Raw genomic sequence first — 15,731 nt, 5'->3', positions numbered from 1 at the left:
CATCACAGGATTAGCCCTTCTTTGATGTTCCCTTGAAGGTTTGGCACCCTCAACGAGATGGATGTGATGTTGCACAATCGAAGGACTAATTCCTTTGATGTCGGCCATTATCCAACATATGGCTTCCTTGTTATCTTTTAGCAATTTAATGAGTTCCTCCTCTTGAGGGGAGGTTAGGTACGCAACAATTATTACAGGCAAAGTACAATTATCACCCAAAAATGCATAACGTAAATGAGAAGGCAAGGGCTTCAACTCCAACTGTGGCACTTCTTCGATTGATGTCTTTGGAAGAGATGTTGCGAGTGGTCCAACAGGCTCCACGTTTTGGATGGCAAAAGCTTTGGAAAAGAAATCATCTCCATCATTTCCTAGTTCGTCCAAGCATTCTTGGAATCCTGCATTAAAATCAATTTCAAAATTAGAAACAATATCGTCAGGAAAGGAATGCAACATATTGATTTCTTCATGCAAATTTGGTTGCTTACCCAATCTAAAGACATTAAAATCAACCGATGTGTTTCCAAAAGACAATTTCATTAATCCATTTCTACAATTAATTAGAGCGTTGCTAGTGGCAAGGAACGGCCTACCAAGGATGATAGGAATTTGATCCTTGATATTAGCAACAGGCTCGGTATCTAACACAACAAAATCTACGGGAAATAAAAAATCACCTATTTTAACTAACACATCCTCAACCATCCCTTTGGGTGTTTTAATTGATCTATCCTCCAATTGAAGAGTGATGGTGATTGGTTTGAGGTCTCTTAATCCTAGTTGCTTAAATACAGAAAAAGGCAAGAGATTTACACTTGCACCCAAATCCAAAAGAGCATGTTCAATATTTGTGTTACCAATAGTATAAGAAATAGTAGGACATCCTGGATCCTTATACTTAGCCACCATTTGTTGAGACAAGATGGAACTTATATTTGCGGCCAAGAAAGCTTTCTTGGGCACATTAGTTGTGCGCTTTTGTGTGCACAAATCTTTCAACACTTTGGCATAAGTAGAAACCTGAGAAATCGCATCTAATAAAGGAATGTTAATTTGCACTTGTTTAAACACATTTAAAATTTTATCCATGTCATCCACCTTCTTATTATTAGCAAGTCTCCTTGAAAAAAGATCTTTAGGCACATACTCATTTTCAGGTGGAGAAACAGCCTGCTCTTCACTTACCTGTTTGGGTTCCGCAATCGAGCCTGTTGGAGGGGAGTCTTTTCTTACCTCTTTGGATGTATCTTGTATATCTATAGAAGGTTCAGATCTGACCTCCTCCTTGTGGTAATCTCTACCACTCCTTAAAGCATATAAGGCATTACATTCGTTGGAGGGCTCTTGCGGCGGCAAAATTGGTTGAATGGCATTCAACTGATTTGGCGGTACCTGTTGATTCACATTCATATTCACGTTCCTTGGATTAGGAACGGGTTGACTTGGCATCTTCCCCTTTTCCCTCTCATGCAACGCCATGGCAAGTTGGGAGATTTGCTTCTCCATGTTGTGTTGGCTTGTCATGAAAGTGCTAATGAGAAGTTTTATGCTTTTTTCTAAGGAAGATATGCGTGCCAACTCTCCTTGTTTTTGAAAATCCGGCGGTTGCTGATTTGAAACATTATTAATCATGGGGTTTTGAAAAGTAGGAGGGGAAGGGGATGGCCGAACAAAAGTGAGAGGGAAGGTGGGCCTAGGTTGGCCGAATTGGCCTTGGCCTTGGAAATTAGATGGCCCACTTTGACTCTATAAAAAGTTGGGATGATTTCTCCATCCCGGATTATAAGTGCTAGAATAAGGATTATTAGCATAAAGAGCACTCACATTCTCATTAGAATTACCAAATTTAGCAAGAGTTGGACACTCTTCCATGACATGGTCCGTGGCTTGACACCAATTACACATGGAAGCACTATGTGCAATTTGATTGACTTATGAAGGTCCTTTAACAACTATTGCTTCTAGCCTTTTGATTAAGCTATCAAGATGGGCATCTTTTGCCACGGCACCCTCTATTAGAAATCCCTTACTTGAAGTGGCTCTCTCACCGTCTTGAGTGGATTCCCACTCTCTTGTTTTTTCCGCCAAATCAAGGAAGAAGTTCCATGCCGCGGCCTCATCCGTGAAAGATGTAAAACCGTTAGGACACATGGATTCAAAAAGTTGCTTTGTTTGGTAATCTATGACCTCATAAATAATTTGGCATAAGTGCCACAAATCAATTCCATGGTGAGGACACTCTTGGAGTAGGTCTTTGAACCTCTCCATAAACTTAGAAAATGACTCTAATGGCTTTTGTTTGAATTGTAAAATATCGTTCCTAAGCTTATTAGTTTTATGTAATGGAAAAAAACTTTTTTAGGAAAGCGACGGCGAACTCCTCCCAAGTGGTGATGGAGTTCGTTGGTAAGCCATAGAGCCACTTTTTGGCTCCATCCTTGAGTGAAAACGTAATAAACCGCAACTTTACCACATCATCGGTAAGTTGTTGCAACTTAATCAAAGCACATACATCTTCAAACTCACACAAAAATAAATAAGCATCCTCCGAAGGGAGGCCATGAAAATGAGGAAGCAAAGAGATAAATTGCGATTTTAGCTCAAAATTATTGCCCTGTACAATCGGCAATCTAATGCAAGATGGTTACGCAATTCGGGCAGGATAGAAGCAATCGCGCAAACTCTTGGGCGGCTCTTGTTCTTTCGCCATGACTACTTGATTTGGATTTGGTGCGATGTCTTCCGCCGTCTCTAACCGGTTTGCTCTTTCTAGTTGATTGGCAGAGTTCCGCACCCAACCTGCACTCATAAACACAAGAAAACCAAGTAAGAGAGATGGATAGGCAAGAAACCAAAATTATAACTAAACTAAAAATAACTACTAATCTAACACTTCGAATAATTAAGATTCTAATGCAACTCTCTTCCCCGGCAACGGCGCCAAAAACTTGATTGAGAAATTAAATAACCGCAAGTGCACGGATCGTGTAAATACGGGTCGAACTCAGGGAAGAGAAATCTAGTAGTCAATCCTATTCTTGTACCGATTAGAATACCAGCTATGATATAATGTTGCCTGGAATGGACTCAGGATTTCCGTGGACTTGACCTCGGAGCCAACACTATATATAATCGTATATTCTAATCAATCTAAGAATCAAATTTAACTAAGATCTTTTTTATTTAAAATCCTAATTTAGGCAAAGTGTACCAAGGTTCTAATGATCTCTTTTAACTACTTATCTAATTTAATTAGATAACCAAAATTCTAAGGGCCTAAGTTAATTGGAAAATTGCAAAAGTAATTTGGAATAGTGTAAAAACCTTAATTCAATATAAAAGATTACTTAGGGTTAGAATCCACCATGGGTTCGGATTAGATTGATTAATTAAAACAACTCTTGAACTGGGTTGAAAATTCGATTAACTAGTCAATAAGGAATAAGATCAAAGGGATGTCATTCCTTATAAAGTAATTAATCAAATCCACTCTCCAATTTACATTGATTATATAGAACTTTATATTTGTTAATCAACAATCATTCATACGAAAGGGGAAAGCCAATGGCATGAATGATTGGGATTTTCCAAACACAAAATCCTACACAATTTTTCAATTGAGTAAATTGATTTAATTATAAATATTTCTCCTTCCCCATGGCTTCAACTAAACCCTAAGTAATTAGGATTTAGTTATTCATGAAGAAGTGAAGAAAAATAAAAATAAAAGAGATAGAGGGAGAAGAATTGCCATATAGAACTTGAAAAGAAATGAAACAAAAGCAAATTACTTCTTCACTAACTTGAATTGAAATAAAATTACATCAAATTGAACTTAAAATAAATAACAAAAATTAAATAGAACTTAGTCTTTTTCTCCTCCAACTTTGGCCAAATCCTCCTCTTCAAGCTTTAGTGTCACCTTGGATTGAACGGTGGATGATTGATCCTTGGTTGAGAGTAGAAGAGCATGAAAAAGAGCAAGAGAGACAAGAAAACCTAAGAGAGAGAGAGAGCTTGAGAGTGGTAGAGAGAAAGAGAGTGCGTAGAGAGAGGAGAGAGAAAGAAAAGAGAGAAAAGAATGTCTTCTTTTCTCCAATATGTAGCTTTCTTCCCCTTCTATTTTCATCTCCAACGAAAGACACAATCGTGGCATCTTTTTGTATTTTTGGAAATCACCACCTGTAGTTGGCAATTTTGTAACTCTGAGTATTTGTTGATAATGAAAAACTTCCTCCTTTCTTTCTTCACAATTTCAGCAACTTGGTACTCCCTTCAGGTAATTTTGAGCAACTTCTGTTGACTTTTCTTCCTCCTCTTACGTAAGAATGAGTGTTGGCAACTTTCTTTCTTCCTTTGTGGGTCCCACCTATATTATAATGGAATCAAGTAAATTAGTAACCACATGTGTATAAAACAAGTATGCATATAATGACAAAAAAATTGAGAGAAGAGCAAGTGGGTCCCACACGTATTGTTTCTATATATCAACTCTTTCTAAAATCAGAACCTGGGTGCAAAATGTTGGCAAGATGCCACTTCTCATAGTCGGTGCAAGACTTTTCAAAACCCCTTGTCGGTCCCACATAATTGCATGTATATGCATCATAGACGTTTTTAGGAAGATTGTAAAAACAGTAGTCTTGCTTTCTTTTTAATCGTTGGATGGCGACAATTACAATTGCTCAAAAATATATTCATACGGTAGCTGCTGCCATGTTGGGGAATTTAAGAAGTAGTTGTTTCTACCTTTGGTAAGGACACTTCTTGATAGGAATAGTAATGGGAATTGGGAAAGGAAAGGTTCACTACATTGTATTGTATTTGAGAAGGCAACTACTAATTTTAAAGGAAAGGTTCACTACATTGTATTGCCCGTGACTTTCGGGGCGTACCCCTTGCAGAAAACCATCCTGACCACCTTCCTGATCGTAGACATACCGTTCACCTACAGCGCCATCATCGGGCGCCCTGCTCTCAGAGACTTGGGAGCCGTAGTCTCCACCCCCCACCTCAAGATGAAATTCCCCACTCCGGACGGAGTAGGAGAGGTCAAGGGGCAGCAAATGATAGCACGCCAGTGCTACGCGGCAAGCCTAAGAGGAACCAACGCCCCAGCCGAAAACTTCACAATCGGCAGTGAAGACCCTCGGCAGCGGGCTCGCGCAATCAGAGGAGAGCCCGCCGAGGAGCTAGACTCCATCCCCCTGACCCAAGATCAGCCGGAGAGACAAGTCCGGGTAAGTTCCACGTTAACAGGCCCTCTGCGAGACCGGATGATCAACTTCCTCAGAATAAACAAAGACATGTTCGCATGGTCCGCCAAGGACATGCCCGGGATACCCAAGGAAATGGCCGTCCACAAGTTGAATGTGAACCCCGCCCTTAAACCCGTTCGGCAGAAAAAGAGGAACTTCGCAGTAGAGCGCCAAACTCACATAAAGGCCGAAGTGGAAAAACTGCTACAAGCCGGATTCGTCAGGGAAATCCGGTATCCCGAGTGGCTGTCAAACGTCGTGATGGTCAAGAAAGCTAGCGGAGGATGGCGGGCCTGTATAGACTTCACCGACCTCAACCGGGCCTGCCCAAAAGACCCCCATCCCCTTCCGCGCATAGACCAACTCATCGACGCCACCTCTGGACACGAACTCCTCACCTTCTTAGACGCGTTCTCAGGCTACAATCAGATCAAAATGCACGAGCCAGACATCTCGAAAACAACGTTTATCGATCAGGGCGTCTACTGCTACACTGTCATGCCATTCGGGTTAAAAAACGCAGGTGCCACCTACCAGCGGCTCGTGAATAAGCTATTCCAAACGCAGATTGGAAGGAACGTGGAGGTGTATGTCGACGATATGCTGGTAAAAAGCCTGGAAGCCGCCAGACACATCTCCGACCTTCAGGAAACTTTCGACACCCTACGACGAGCCCGAATGAAGCTGAACCCCGCGAAATGCTCCTTTGGAGTAACTTCCGGAAAGTTCTTGGGGTTCATGGTCAGCCAAAGAGGGATCGAGGCCAACCCAGAAAAAATCCAGGCCATCCTAGACATGGAACCCCCGACGACAGCAGTAGAAGTACAGAGGCTCGCAGGACGAATCACGGCCCTCGGCCGATTCATGCCCAAATCAGCAGAGAAGTGCCAACCCTTCTTCAAACAATTAAAAAACATACGGGAATTCGAATGGACCCCGGCCTGCCAAGAGGCCTTCGACTCTCTGAAGCAATACCTCCAGACACCGCCCGTACTCGCCAAACCCGAGCCGGGGGAAGAGCTATTTTTATATCTGGCCGTCAGCCCCACGGCAGTAAGCGCGGTGTTGGCCAAACAAAGCGACAAGAAGGAACACCCTGTGTACTACGTGAGCAAGACTCTCCACGGTGCGGAAATCCGATATTCGAACATAGAGAAATTCGCCCTCGCAGTCGTCAGTGCCGCTCGAAAGCTCCGCCCCTACTTCCAAGCCCACCCCATAGTCCTGCTAACCGATCAGCCCCTCAGGAAGATTCTCTAGAAACCAGAGACCTCGGGTAGGATGGTAAGTTGGGCCGTCGAGCTGGGCGAGTTCGACATACAAGTCCGCCCAAGGCCGGCTATCAAATCTCAAGCCCTCGCTGACTTCATAGTGGAATTCACGGCCCCGGCCGAAGAACCAGCAACAATGGGGAGCAGCGAGGGCCCCACTGCGCACACGGTTTGCGACGACGGGATGCAAGACCCCTCGGGACAAAACAGCGAAACCCCTTGGATCCTGCACGTTGATGGCTTCGCCGGAAATAAAGGACACGGAGCGGGAGTGGTCCTCCACGGCCCAGAAGAGTTCACACTGGAATATGCCCTCAGGTTGGATTTCAAAGCCTCCAACAACGAGGCCGAATATGAAGCCTTACTAACAGGACTAAGTCTAGCCGCAGAGCTCGGCGCAGGGAAGTTGAGAGTCTATAGCGACTCACAGCTTGTCGTTAACCAAGTAAACGGAACATACGAAGCCAAGGGCTTCAGAATGAAAAGATACCTCCACAAGGTAAAAGAAAAACTGCAGGGGATGGGAGAGGTAGAGATCCTCCAGGTGCCGCGAGACATGAACAACCGAGCGGATGCATTATCAAGAATGGCCGCCGAAGAAACCCATGACTTCGGCACCGTGCTCACAGAAATCCTGCCCCACCCCAGCATCGACGAGATGCAAGTTCTGGAAATTCCACCGGGGCCAAACTGGATGGACCCCATCATACAATACCTGAAAGATGGTATACTACCCGCAGATAAGCTGGAAGCCCGGCGCCTAACCGCAAGAGCCGCCCATTACGTGGTCCACGGGCACAGGCTCTACAAACAGTCATACACATGGCCGTACCTCCGATGCCTGGTGCCCTCCGAATTAGACTACGCGCTACGAGAAGTACATGAAGGGATCTGCGGAGACCATGGAGGTGGCAGGACCCTAGCCCAGAAAATCGTAAGGCACGGCTACTTCTGGCCCACGGTCCTTAGGGACTCCAAGGAATTCGTCAAAAAATGCAGCCCATGCCAAAGGTACGCAACCACCCCCCACCAACCGGCTACACCGTACACCGCGATAGCAGGACCCCTGCCTTTCGCCATGTGGGGCATGGATCTACTCGGACCATTCCCCAAGGCCCCCGGGGGGCATACGATGTTATATGTTGCCATCGACTACTTCACCAAATGGGTTGAGGTCAAAGCCGTGGTAAAACCCAATTCCAAAGCGACGGAGAAGTTCTTCTATCACGACGTCGTTTGCCGTTTCGGCATTCCAAAGACCCTTGTAACAGACAACGGTCCCCAGTTCGCAAGCGCCGAATTTGGCAGATTCTGTGATAGCCTAAGCATCGAACACCGTTTCGCCTCCGTAGCACACCCGCAGGCCAACGGGCAGGTCGAGGTAGCCAACAGGATTTTGCTACAAAGTCTCAAGAAGAGATTGGGAGAAGCCGGAAAAAACTGGCTGGACGCACTCCCTAACGTCCTCTGGGCCTATCGAACAACACCACGGACCGCAACTGGAGAATCCCCTTTTAGCTTAACCTTTGGGACCGAAGCGGTCATTCCGCTAGAAATTGGCCTCCCCAGCTTCCGCACCGCGAATTACGACGAGCAGGGAAATTCCGAACTCCTCCGGAACAACCTCGATCTCGTGCTCGAGAAAAGAGAGCAAGCCCTCCTCCGAACCGCCTCCTACCAGCAAAAGGTGGCACGATACTACAATGCCCGGGTAAAAAAGCGTTCGGTAAAGCCCGGAGATCTGGTGCTACGGCGTGCAGAGGTATCAGACCCCCGCAACACGGGTAAGCTCGCACCCAAATGGGAAGGACCATACAAAGTCGTTCGAGCACTTCGACCCGGGGCCTACCAACTAGAACGCCTCGATGGGACCCCGGTCCCTCGCAGTTGGAGCATGGACAACCTCCGAAAGTTCTATCAGTAAAACGACAGGGTAAGTTCCGTGCCTTTCTTTTAAAAAAATGACAAGTGTTTTGGTTTCCTTTTTGTGTTCTAGAAACAAAGATGTATTCTTGTCAACAAATTAATGGAAAAGCACTTCTACAAAAGCAGCGTACATCTCCACTTTCCGGCCCACGATAAGTGAGGGACCCGAAAGAAAACAGGGAGTGAGACAGAGGTAACATCGGGGCCGATCCCCCCGAGAATACCCTAAAACGCTCCCCATGAAAAAAAAGACCTCCCCCGTTAAGGGCAGGCGGGACCCATTAACCCCGAACTGATCATTCGAGGGGAAGATAGTCCTCCCATAAACAGACGCCCTACGGGGTGCACTAAGAATACTCTCACCAACACAATTCGCAAAGGCCTGAGGACCTCGAAAACCTTGCGGCGCATCGTGTATATGCGGAGATGTCAATACGGTTACACAACAAACAACAAAAAGTAGGTAGTTCAAAAGTTATTACAGACCAAATAACCAGGAACATTGAAAGAAAAGAGCAAGCCCCCCGAGGCATTCACAACATCACTGGGCCCCCCTCGGAAGTCTCGGCAACTACGCGATCCACCGGGGCGGCCACCTCCTCTCCTACCGGCTCCGCCACCTCCGCCGGTGCCGGCAAAGGATCGACCTCAGACTCATGCATCAGCTTATCGAGAGGGAAAGAGGGATCGACCTCTTGAACGCGCCGCCGGCATTCAGCAAACGCATCAATCTCAATATCCACGCTGAATGCAGCCGCAGCCTTAAAAAACTCCGCAGACTCGCGCCATTCCTCCCGTGCCTTCGCCAATTCCCGGGCATGAGTTCGCCGGGCCAGCGCCAACTTGTCCGACGCACGACTCCTCCCCTCCACAGTTACCCAGAGATCTTCCCGGAGTTGAGCAACAGTGTCATCAAAGGCCGCTCTCTCCGCCCGGGCTCTGCCCAATTCCTCGCGTAACAGCCGGTTTAGCTCCCCCACAACACTTATCTCAGCCTCATCCTCAAGAAGGCACTGCACCATCCTCCTGGCATAACTTTGGGACTGCAAAAGGCAAGTTATCAGGAAAATTCCAACATGCAATCTCGAAAACAGCGAGGAGAGAAACATATCGTCAACCCATTACTTACGCAGGAAGTTGATTGAAAATACTGAGCCCCCAGGGCCCTACGATCATAGCCCTTCAGCTCAGCCTCGTCACAAGGAAGGGCAGTTGTCACCCCTAGCTCCACCCCAACCCGGGGATTCGCAAGAACGCTGTCCTCAACACCAATCCTCCAGCCAGGTGTAAATAGTTCCCCTCGCATCTGGAAACTTTGCGGGGGAAGCTCCGCCCGCTCCAGAAGAAGCTTGGTCATTACCGTCTGTAGACACCCACATTTTGCTTTACTTTAACCAACAATAACCTAATATATGTTTTAGGTCATTAATATCTTGATCTGACTTTACGGATCATCAATCGGGACAAAATAAGATAGGGTCACTTCATAGCCCGAACCCTGATTCCATTCCGAGACCCGATTTCCGTAAATCGTTAGATCAATGGCAGATCTTGACCTGGGTCTAACCATCCAAAACCACCTAACCTCTCCTCTCATCCTAACCATCCAAACCTCACCTAACCTCACCTAACCTCTCCTCTCATCCTAACCATCCAAACCTCACCTAACCTCACCTAACCTCACCTAACCACCTAACCTCACCTAACCTTACCTAACCTCACCTAACCTCACCTAACCTCCTATCCCATTCTCCTATAAATACCCTCTCATCCCACCATCCAACAAAAAGAAGAAAAAGAACCCCTCTCTTAGAAAATTCATCCCTCTCCCTCATCTCTTCAAGGGTTCGGCCATCCTTGCCGGATCGGGTGATTTTATACGTTGGGTGATATATATCAAAAGCAGTCATTATCAAGCAAGGAATCATCTTCAAGGAATTACCATCAAAGAAAAATCAAACACAAAGTGGGTTTCCAAAGAGGTAGGCATTTATTTCAATTCTATGTAGGGTCTGTTTTCATGCATATCTTTTACTTTAAAAGAAAAACCATGTTAGGAAGCATGTAGGGTCTGTTTTCCCCCTGGTTAGCCTCTGGTTAGACCCTGGTTGCACCCAGGTTCGCTGCTGGTTGCACCCAGGTTCGATGCTGGTTGCACCCTGGTTCCCTACTGATTCGCACCCTGGTTCCCTGCTGGTTGCACCCTGGTTCCCTACTGGTTCGCACCCTGGTTCCCTACTGGTTCGCACCCTGCTTCCCTGCTGGTTGCACCCTGGTTCCCTACTGGTTCGCACCCTGGTTCGATATTGGTTCGCACCCTGGTTCCCTGCTGGTTCGCACTCTGGTTAGACCCTGGTTGCACCCAGGTTCGCTGCTGGTTGCACCCAGGTTCCCTGCTGGTTGCACCCTGGTTCCCCTGCTGGTTCGCACCCTGGTTCCCTGCTGGTTCGCACCCTGGTTCCCTGCTGGTTCGCACCCTGGTGCACCCTGGTCCGCACCCTGGTTTGTACCCTGCTTCCTCCTAGTTAGACCATGGCTAGTCTCGGGTTTGCTCCTAACTTAGACCCGACTCACTTGACCCTAACCATTAACCCAATCCAACCAAGTCATATCCCAACACAATCCGAGTCGCATGTCTGAATCCATTTGGCCGAATCTCATAAGCCCGCCCACTTTGAATTCCGAAAATTCAAACCCTTGATGATTCCAATATGCTCAATTCTTTGATGCAAATTCCCAATTCCAAAATCCCATTGCTATATCAATGTTTTTGAATCTCAAGTCCAATGCTCAAATACAAACCCGATTCCTGATCCAAATACCAAACCTGTTTTCCAAAATCCAAGCAACCTCCCCAGTGGAACTACGTGTGGCTTGATCCCCATCACGGGGTACGTAGGCAATTTGGCACTCCCAAGTTCAGTCGCACCTTTCTCTATCTTTCCCATTCCCTCACACTATTCATCATCTCGATTCATCTCGTGTCTCTCGGAACCATTGGATTATGGTTTCCGTCGTAAGGACCCTTAGAGCCCAATTTAGGAACACCGGTGTCGTGTCGTGTCCTAAGTTTTAGGGAGTCTTAGGTTTTAGGGAGTCCTAGAGTTAGGAGTCCAGCCTCATCACGGACGTTTGCTATGTATAGCAACCGTGCCATAGGTCTAGTTACACTAGTCACCCAATCTTTCCCTAGGACAAGCCTAGTAAACTAGGATGTAGGCAAACCTGCATTAGTCTAAGGGACCATTTGCATTTAGATGAGAATCATATAGCATCTTAGATGAAATCCTAAGATAATAAAATCCTCAACTTGAATTAAATAACTTCTCCTAAAACTGTTGAAACAGTCAATCCCGTCTAGGTCGGTGTCCTAGTTGAGTTAGGCATAAGTAGCTTAGCTTAGGTGCACCGAACTACGTCGACTCTGATCCCAGTAAGGCTTGGGTACGTAGGCAGCTTGGATGTCTGATGGCATACCACCCGCGAGTCGGCACCACAAACAAATTGTGGTGTTTTGTATATTAATTTTCTCGTAAATACTTAATCAAATCACTTAGGACTTTCCATGAAATTAGAATTCTAGGAGAACTTTCACTTAGATTGAATCCAGACAAATTAATAAATCAAGATACACATTTAGGATTCACATTGAAATTAGATCATAGGATGCATGTCACTTAGTTCGCACATTAACATAGAGTTGAATGAGCCATTTAAAATAAATTTAAAAGAGTTAGCTTTTGGAATCGAAGACCGATTATCGGGCAAGAATGGTGCATGTGGTGGATAACTCCCCATACCTTCCATTCTCGTAACCAGGTAGCGAGTCTAGATTTCTGGTTAATTACGGGTCCTAGATCCCACATCTAGGTGGCGACTCTGTCAGTCTCTTTCGTGTGGAATTCGGATTGCCTTAGTGATCCCAAGTTCACAGGAAAGATTAATTCAAATCAATAATAAAATGCACACGCCAATCGCGTGGATACGAGAGACCAAGAGAGAGAGAGCGGCGGCTCGCGCCCCACACCCCTCTCGCGGGATCAGGGTACCACACCGCCCCTTCCATCCGACTTGGCACGTCCTCCGTAAAGATTGAAGGACGCGCCACACGGCTGGCGACCCTCCTGACAGGATGCTCAGACCCCGGGGGTGAGGAACTAACCGGCCCCTTCTCTCCAACCGCTCGACCAGAGGGGCTGGAAGGCATAGATGTTGCGAGCCTCGCTTGCGACCGACCCAGCCTGGCCGCGGCCATAAAGTCAGAAGGAATTTTCTTCCGGCTCGACAAGCCCGTTGTCACCGCCGCAACCTCCTTCCCCTTACCAACGTCACCAGAAGAAGACATCTCTCCTGCCACAAACAAGAGAATAACAATTGCTCAAAACAAAGGAAAACCAAAAAAAAAAAAGGAAAAAAAAAGAGAGAGGAAGAGGGGAGGGGCTCACCACGATAGCTGGCTGAACTCTCCCCCGTTCCCTCGCCCGTACAACGGACCCTCCTCTCCACAGCTCCCACCAACCCAAACCTCTTCAGGCTCCTCTCCCACCTAAACTCGGAGACGTCAATAGCCTCCCCAGAGGCGAGCTTCCCCAAGTCAAACTTGCTATAGTCAGACTCGTCGGGAAGGGACTTCCTCCGCCACTCAACGGAGCGCCTCCAAGAACGAGGAAAATCCTAGCCAGCGTCCGATGGAGGGGTAACAAACACATACTCCTCCTTCCACTTCTTGATGGACGAAGGCAAGTTCGCTGCAATCTTCACCTGAGGACGCTGGGTCAGATAAAGCCAGCTGTCCTCCCCCTTCACCAAAGGGCTGAGGGCCACGCAGGCCCGGCGCAGCGGAAGGGTGGGCTGAACCTTATGTAGACCCGCCTTGGCCACAAAGGCCAGGAGTGTGCGCCAACTATTAGGCGCCAGTTGGGAAGGAGCCACCTGGTAGAACTCGAGGGCCTCTATTATAATGTCCAAGAGCGGAAACCTAACCCCCGCCCGGAAAGCTTCCACGTAGAAAGCTACCTCTTCCTCCGTGGTATCCCCACACACCCCTTCTACAAAGGAGGGAACTATAATCCCATAATCGTCGGGGATATGGAACTCCCTCCTAATTTTCTCCGCCGCCCCTTTTTCCAAAGTATTCCTGAAACACGCCACCCGACCGGGACGAATAACGGCGCCAGGCCGAATGTCCCCAATCTCCGCCCCACGAGCATAAGAAACTCGAGCTGGAGATTCCGAAGTAGCGGCCCCCACCGACGACCCGGAGGTCCCGGATAATGAAAAACTTCCTCCTTTCTTTCTTCACAATTTCAGCAACTTGGTACTCCCTTCAGGTAATTTTGAGCAACTTCTGTTGACTTTTCTTCCTCCTCTTTCGTAAGAATGAGTGTTGGCAACTTTCTTTCTTCCTTTGTGGGTCCCACCTATATTATAATGGAATCAAGTAAATTAGTAACCACATGTGTATAAAACAAGTATGCATATAATGACAAAAAAAATTGAGAGAAGAGCAAGTGGGTCCCACACGTATTGTTTCTATATATCAACTCTTTCTAAAATCAGAATGTGGGTGCAAAATGTTGGCAAGATGCCACTTCTCATAGTCGGTGCAAGACTTTTCAAAACCCCTTGTCGGTCCCACATAATTGCATGTATATGCATCATGGACGTTTTTAGGAAGATTGTAAAAACAGTAGTCTTGCTTTCTTTTTAATCGTTGGATGGCGACAATTACAATTGCTCAAAAATATATTCATACGGTAGCTGCTGCCATGTTGGGGAATTTAAGAAGTAGTTGTTTCTACCTTTGGTAAGGACACTTCTTGATAGGAATAGTAATGGGAATTGGGAAAGGAAAGGTTCACTCCATTGTATTGTATTTGAGAAGGCAACTACTAATTTTAAAGTAACCTTATATGAACTCCCTTGTTTTGACCGACACCATCTACTTATGCACATTGGCAGGCCCACTTTTGTTTGCCACGTCTCCAAGTTATGCAATTCCTCTACCAAAGTCAAAGTAGAATGATCTAAACCACTCATTTGCAGGGCCATGCCTAAACTCACTGTAATAAATGAGGTGGAGAAAGGTGAGAGAGAAGATGGGTTACATGTGTCCTCATGACCTCATGGCTTCAAGATTTAAAATAGAGAGCCCAAACAAATTATTATGTGTGGGTCCCCTCAATGATGACCGATGGATTTTCCACCCTTCTCTATAGAGAACCCTCAAATGGGTCCCACTTGTTGAACATATGTTGATCAGCACAGGAATAAGCTCCATCCGAAAATCACCTCCTTGGAACAATCCAGACCATCCATTTGTTAACTCACTATGTAAATTTAGTGCACCCATAACCCATTCCAATAATATAATCTGGTCCATCCAAATTGTGGATCTTGAGATGACTTAGTCGAGACCCCGATCATTTCCATTGGCTGATTTGAACCAACCAATTGATGGGCGAAATTGTGGATTGGTCATAGTCCCTAAATCATTTTCATGGGCTGATCTTAACCATCCGTTAGATTGGGCCACAATATAAATGAGCCACCCCAAATTATTTCTATGTGGTGATCTGAACCATTCAGATGGTGGGCTGCAATCTAAATTGGATTGTCCCTCTAATCTATTCCCTATAAATTGATCCGAGCTGTACAAATGATGATCCACAGTTGTATTTGACTAATAGTTGTTCTCATACTTCAATTTTCCTTTGAAATGTCATCTTTTTAGCTCCATTTTCTATGAAAATCCATAAATAACCCAGAAACACCAAAAAAATGAGAAAAATACCTTAGTAGCACTACTTTAAATGTCAAAATATTCATGTTTTCTATCACTGCCATTCACACATAAATGTGTTCATCAGATGGTATAAAATTGATTGGTCATCTTTAAATTTATAATATGCTGTTGCATGGTATAAAATTGATTGGTCATCTTTAAATTTATAATATGCTGTTGCATGGATATGCATTATTTGCAAGTTCATAATACCTTGATATAATTATAAATTCATGAATGACTTTAGTTCGTTTAATAGTTCAGAGTTAAGTCTCTATATTAAATCATGAACAGATTCTGCATTTTATGTAGACAGGGAGTTAGAGTTATTTGGGTTTTATTCTAATTAATAGAATATTATCTTATGTGTTGGCTCATTTCGTGGAAGCTAGAACTTAAGATGGATAAGTTTATTCGTTTTGGCGTCTTAGGTACAGTTTTGTGTGTTGTACATATAATATTTGGAAATAATGACATGAAAATAATAGCTGA

General features: G+C 45.6%; 1 non-coding gene across 1 annotated transcript; it reads left to right on the top strand.

The window, feature by feature from the left end:
- Nucleotides 1–2,221: 2,221 nt before the first annotated feature.
- Nucleotides 2,222–2,328, top strand: LOC143886970 (small nucleolar RNA R71). Its single transcript, XR_013253959.1, has one exon. It is a non-coding gene; the product is annotated as a small nucleolar RNA R71 (small nucleolar RNA).
- The last annotated feature ends 13,403 nt before the right edge of the window (nt 2,329–15,731 follow it).

Source organism: Tasmannia lanceolata, unplaced genomic scaffold (assembly GCF_043159265.1).
Source record: "Tasmannia lanceolata isolate RefF3 unplaced genomic scaffold, GAP_Taslan_0.1 ptg000011l, whole genome shotgun sequence".
Taxonomy (NCBI): domain Eukaryota; kingdom Viridiplantae; phylum Streptophyta; class Magnoliopsida; order Canellales; family Winteraceae; genus Tasmannia; species Tasmannia lanceolata.
This window is presented reverse-complemented; position numbering and strand designations above follow the sequence as displayed.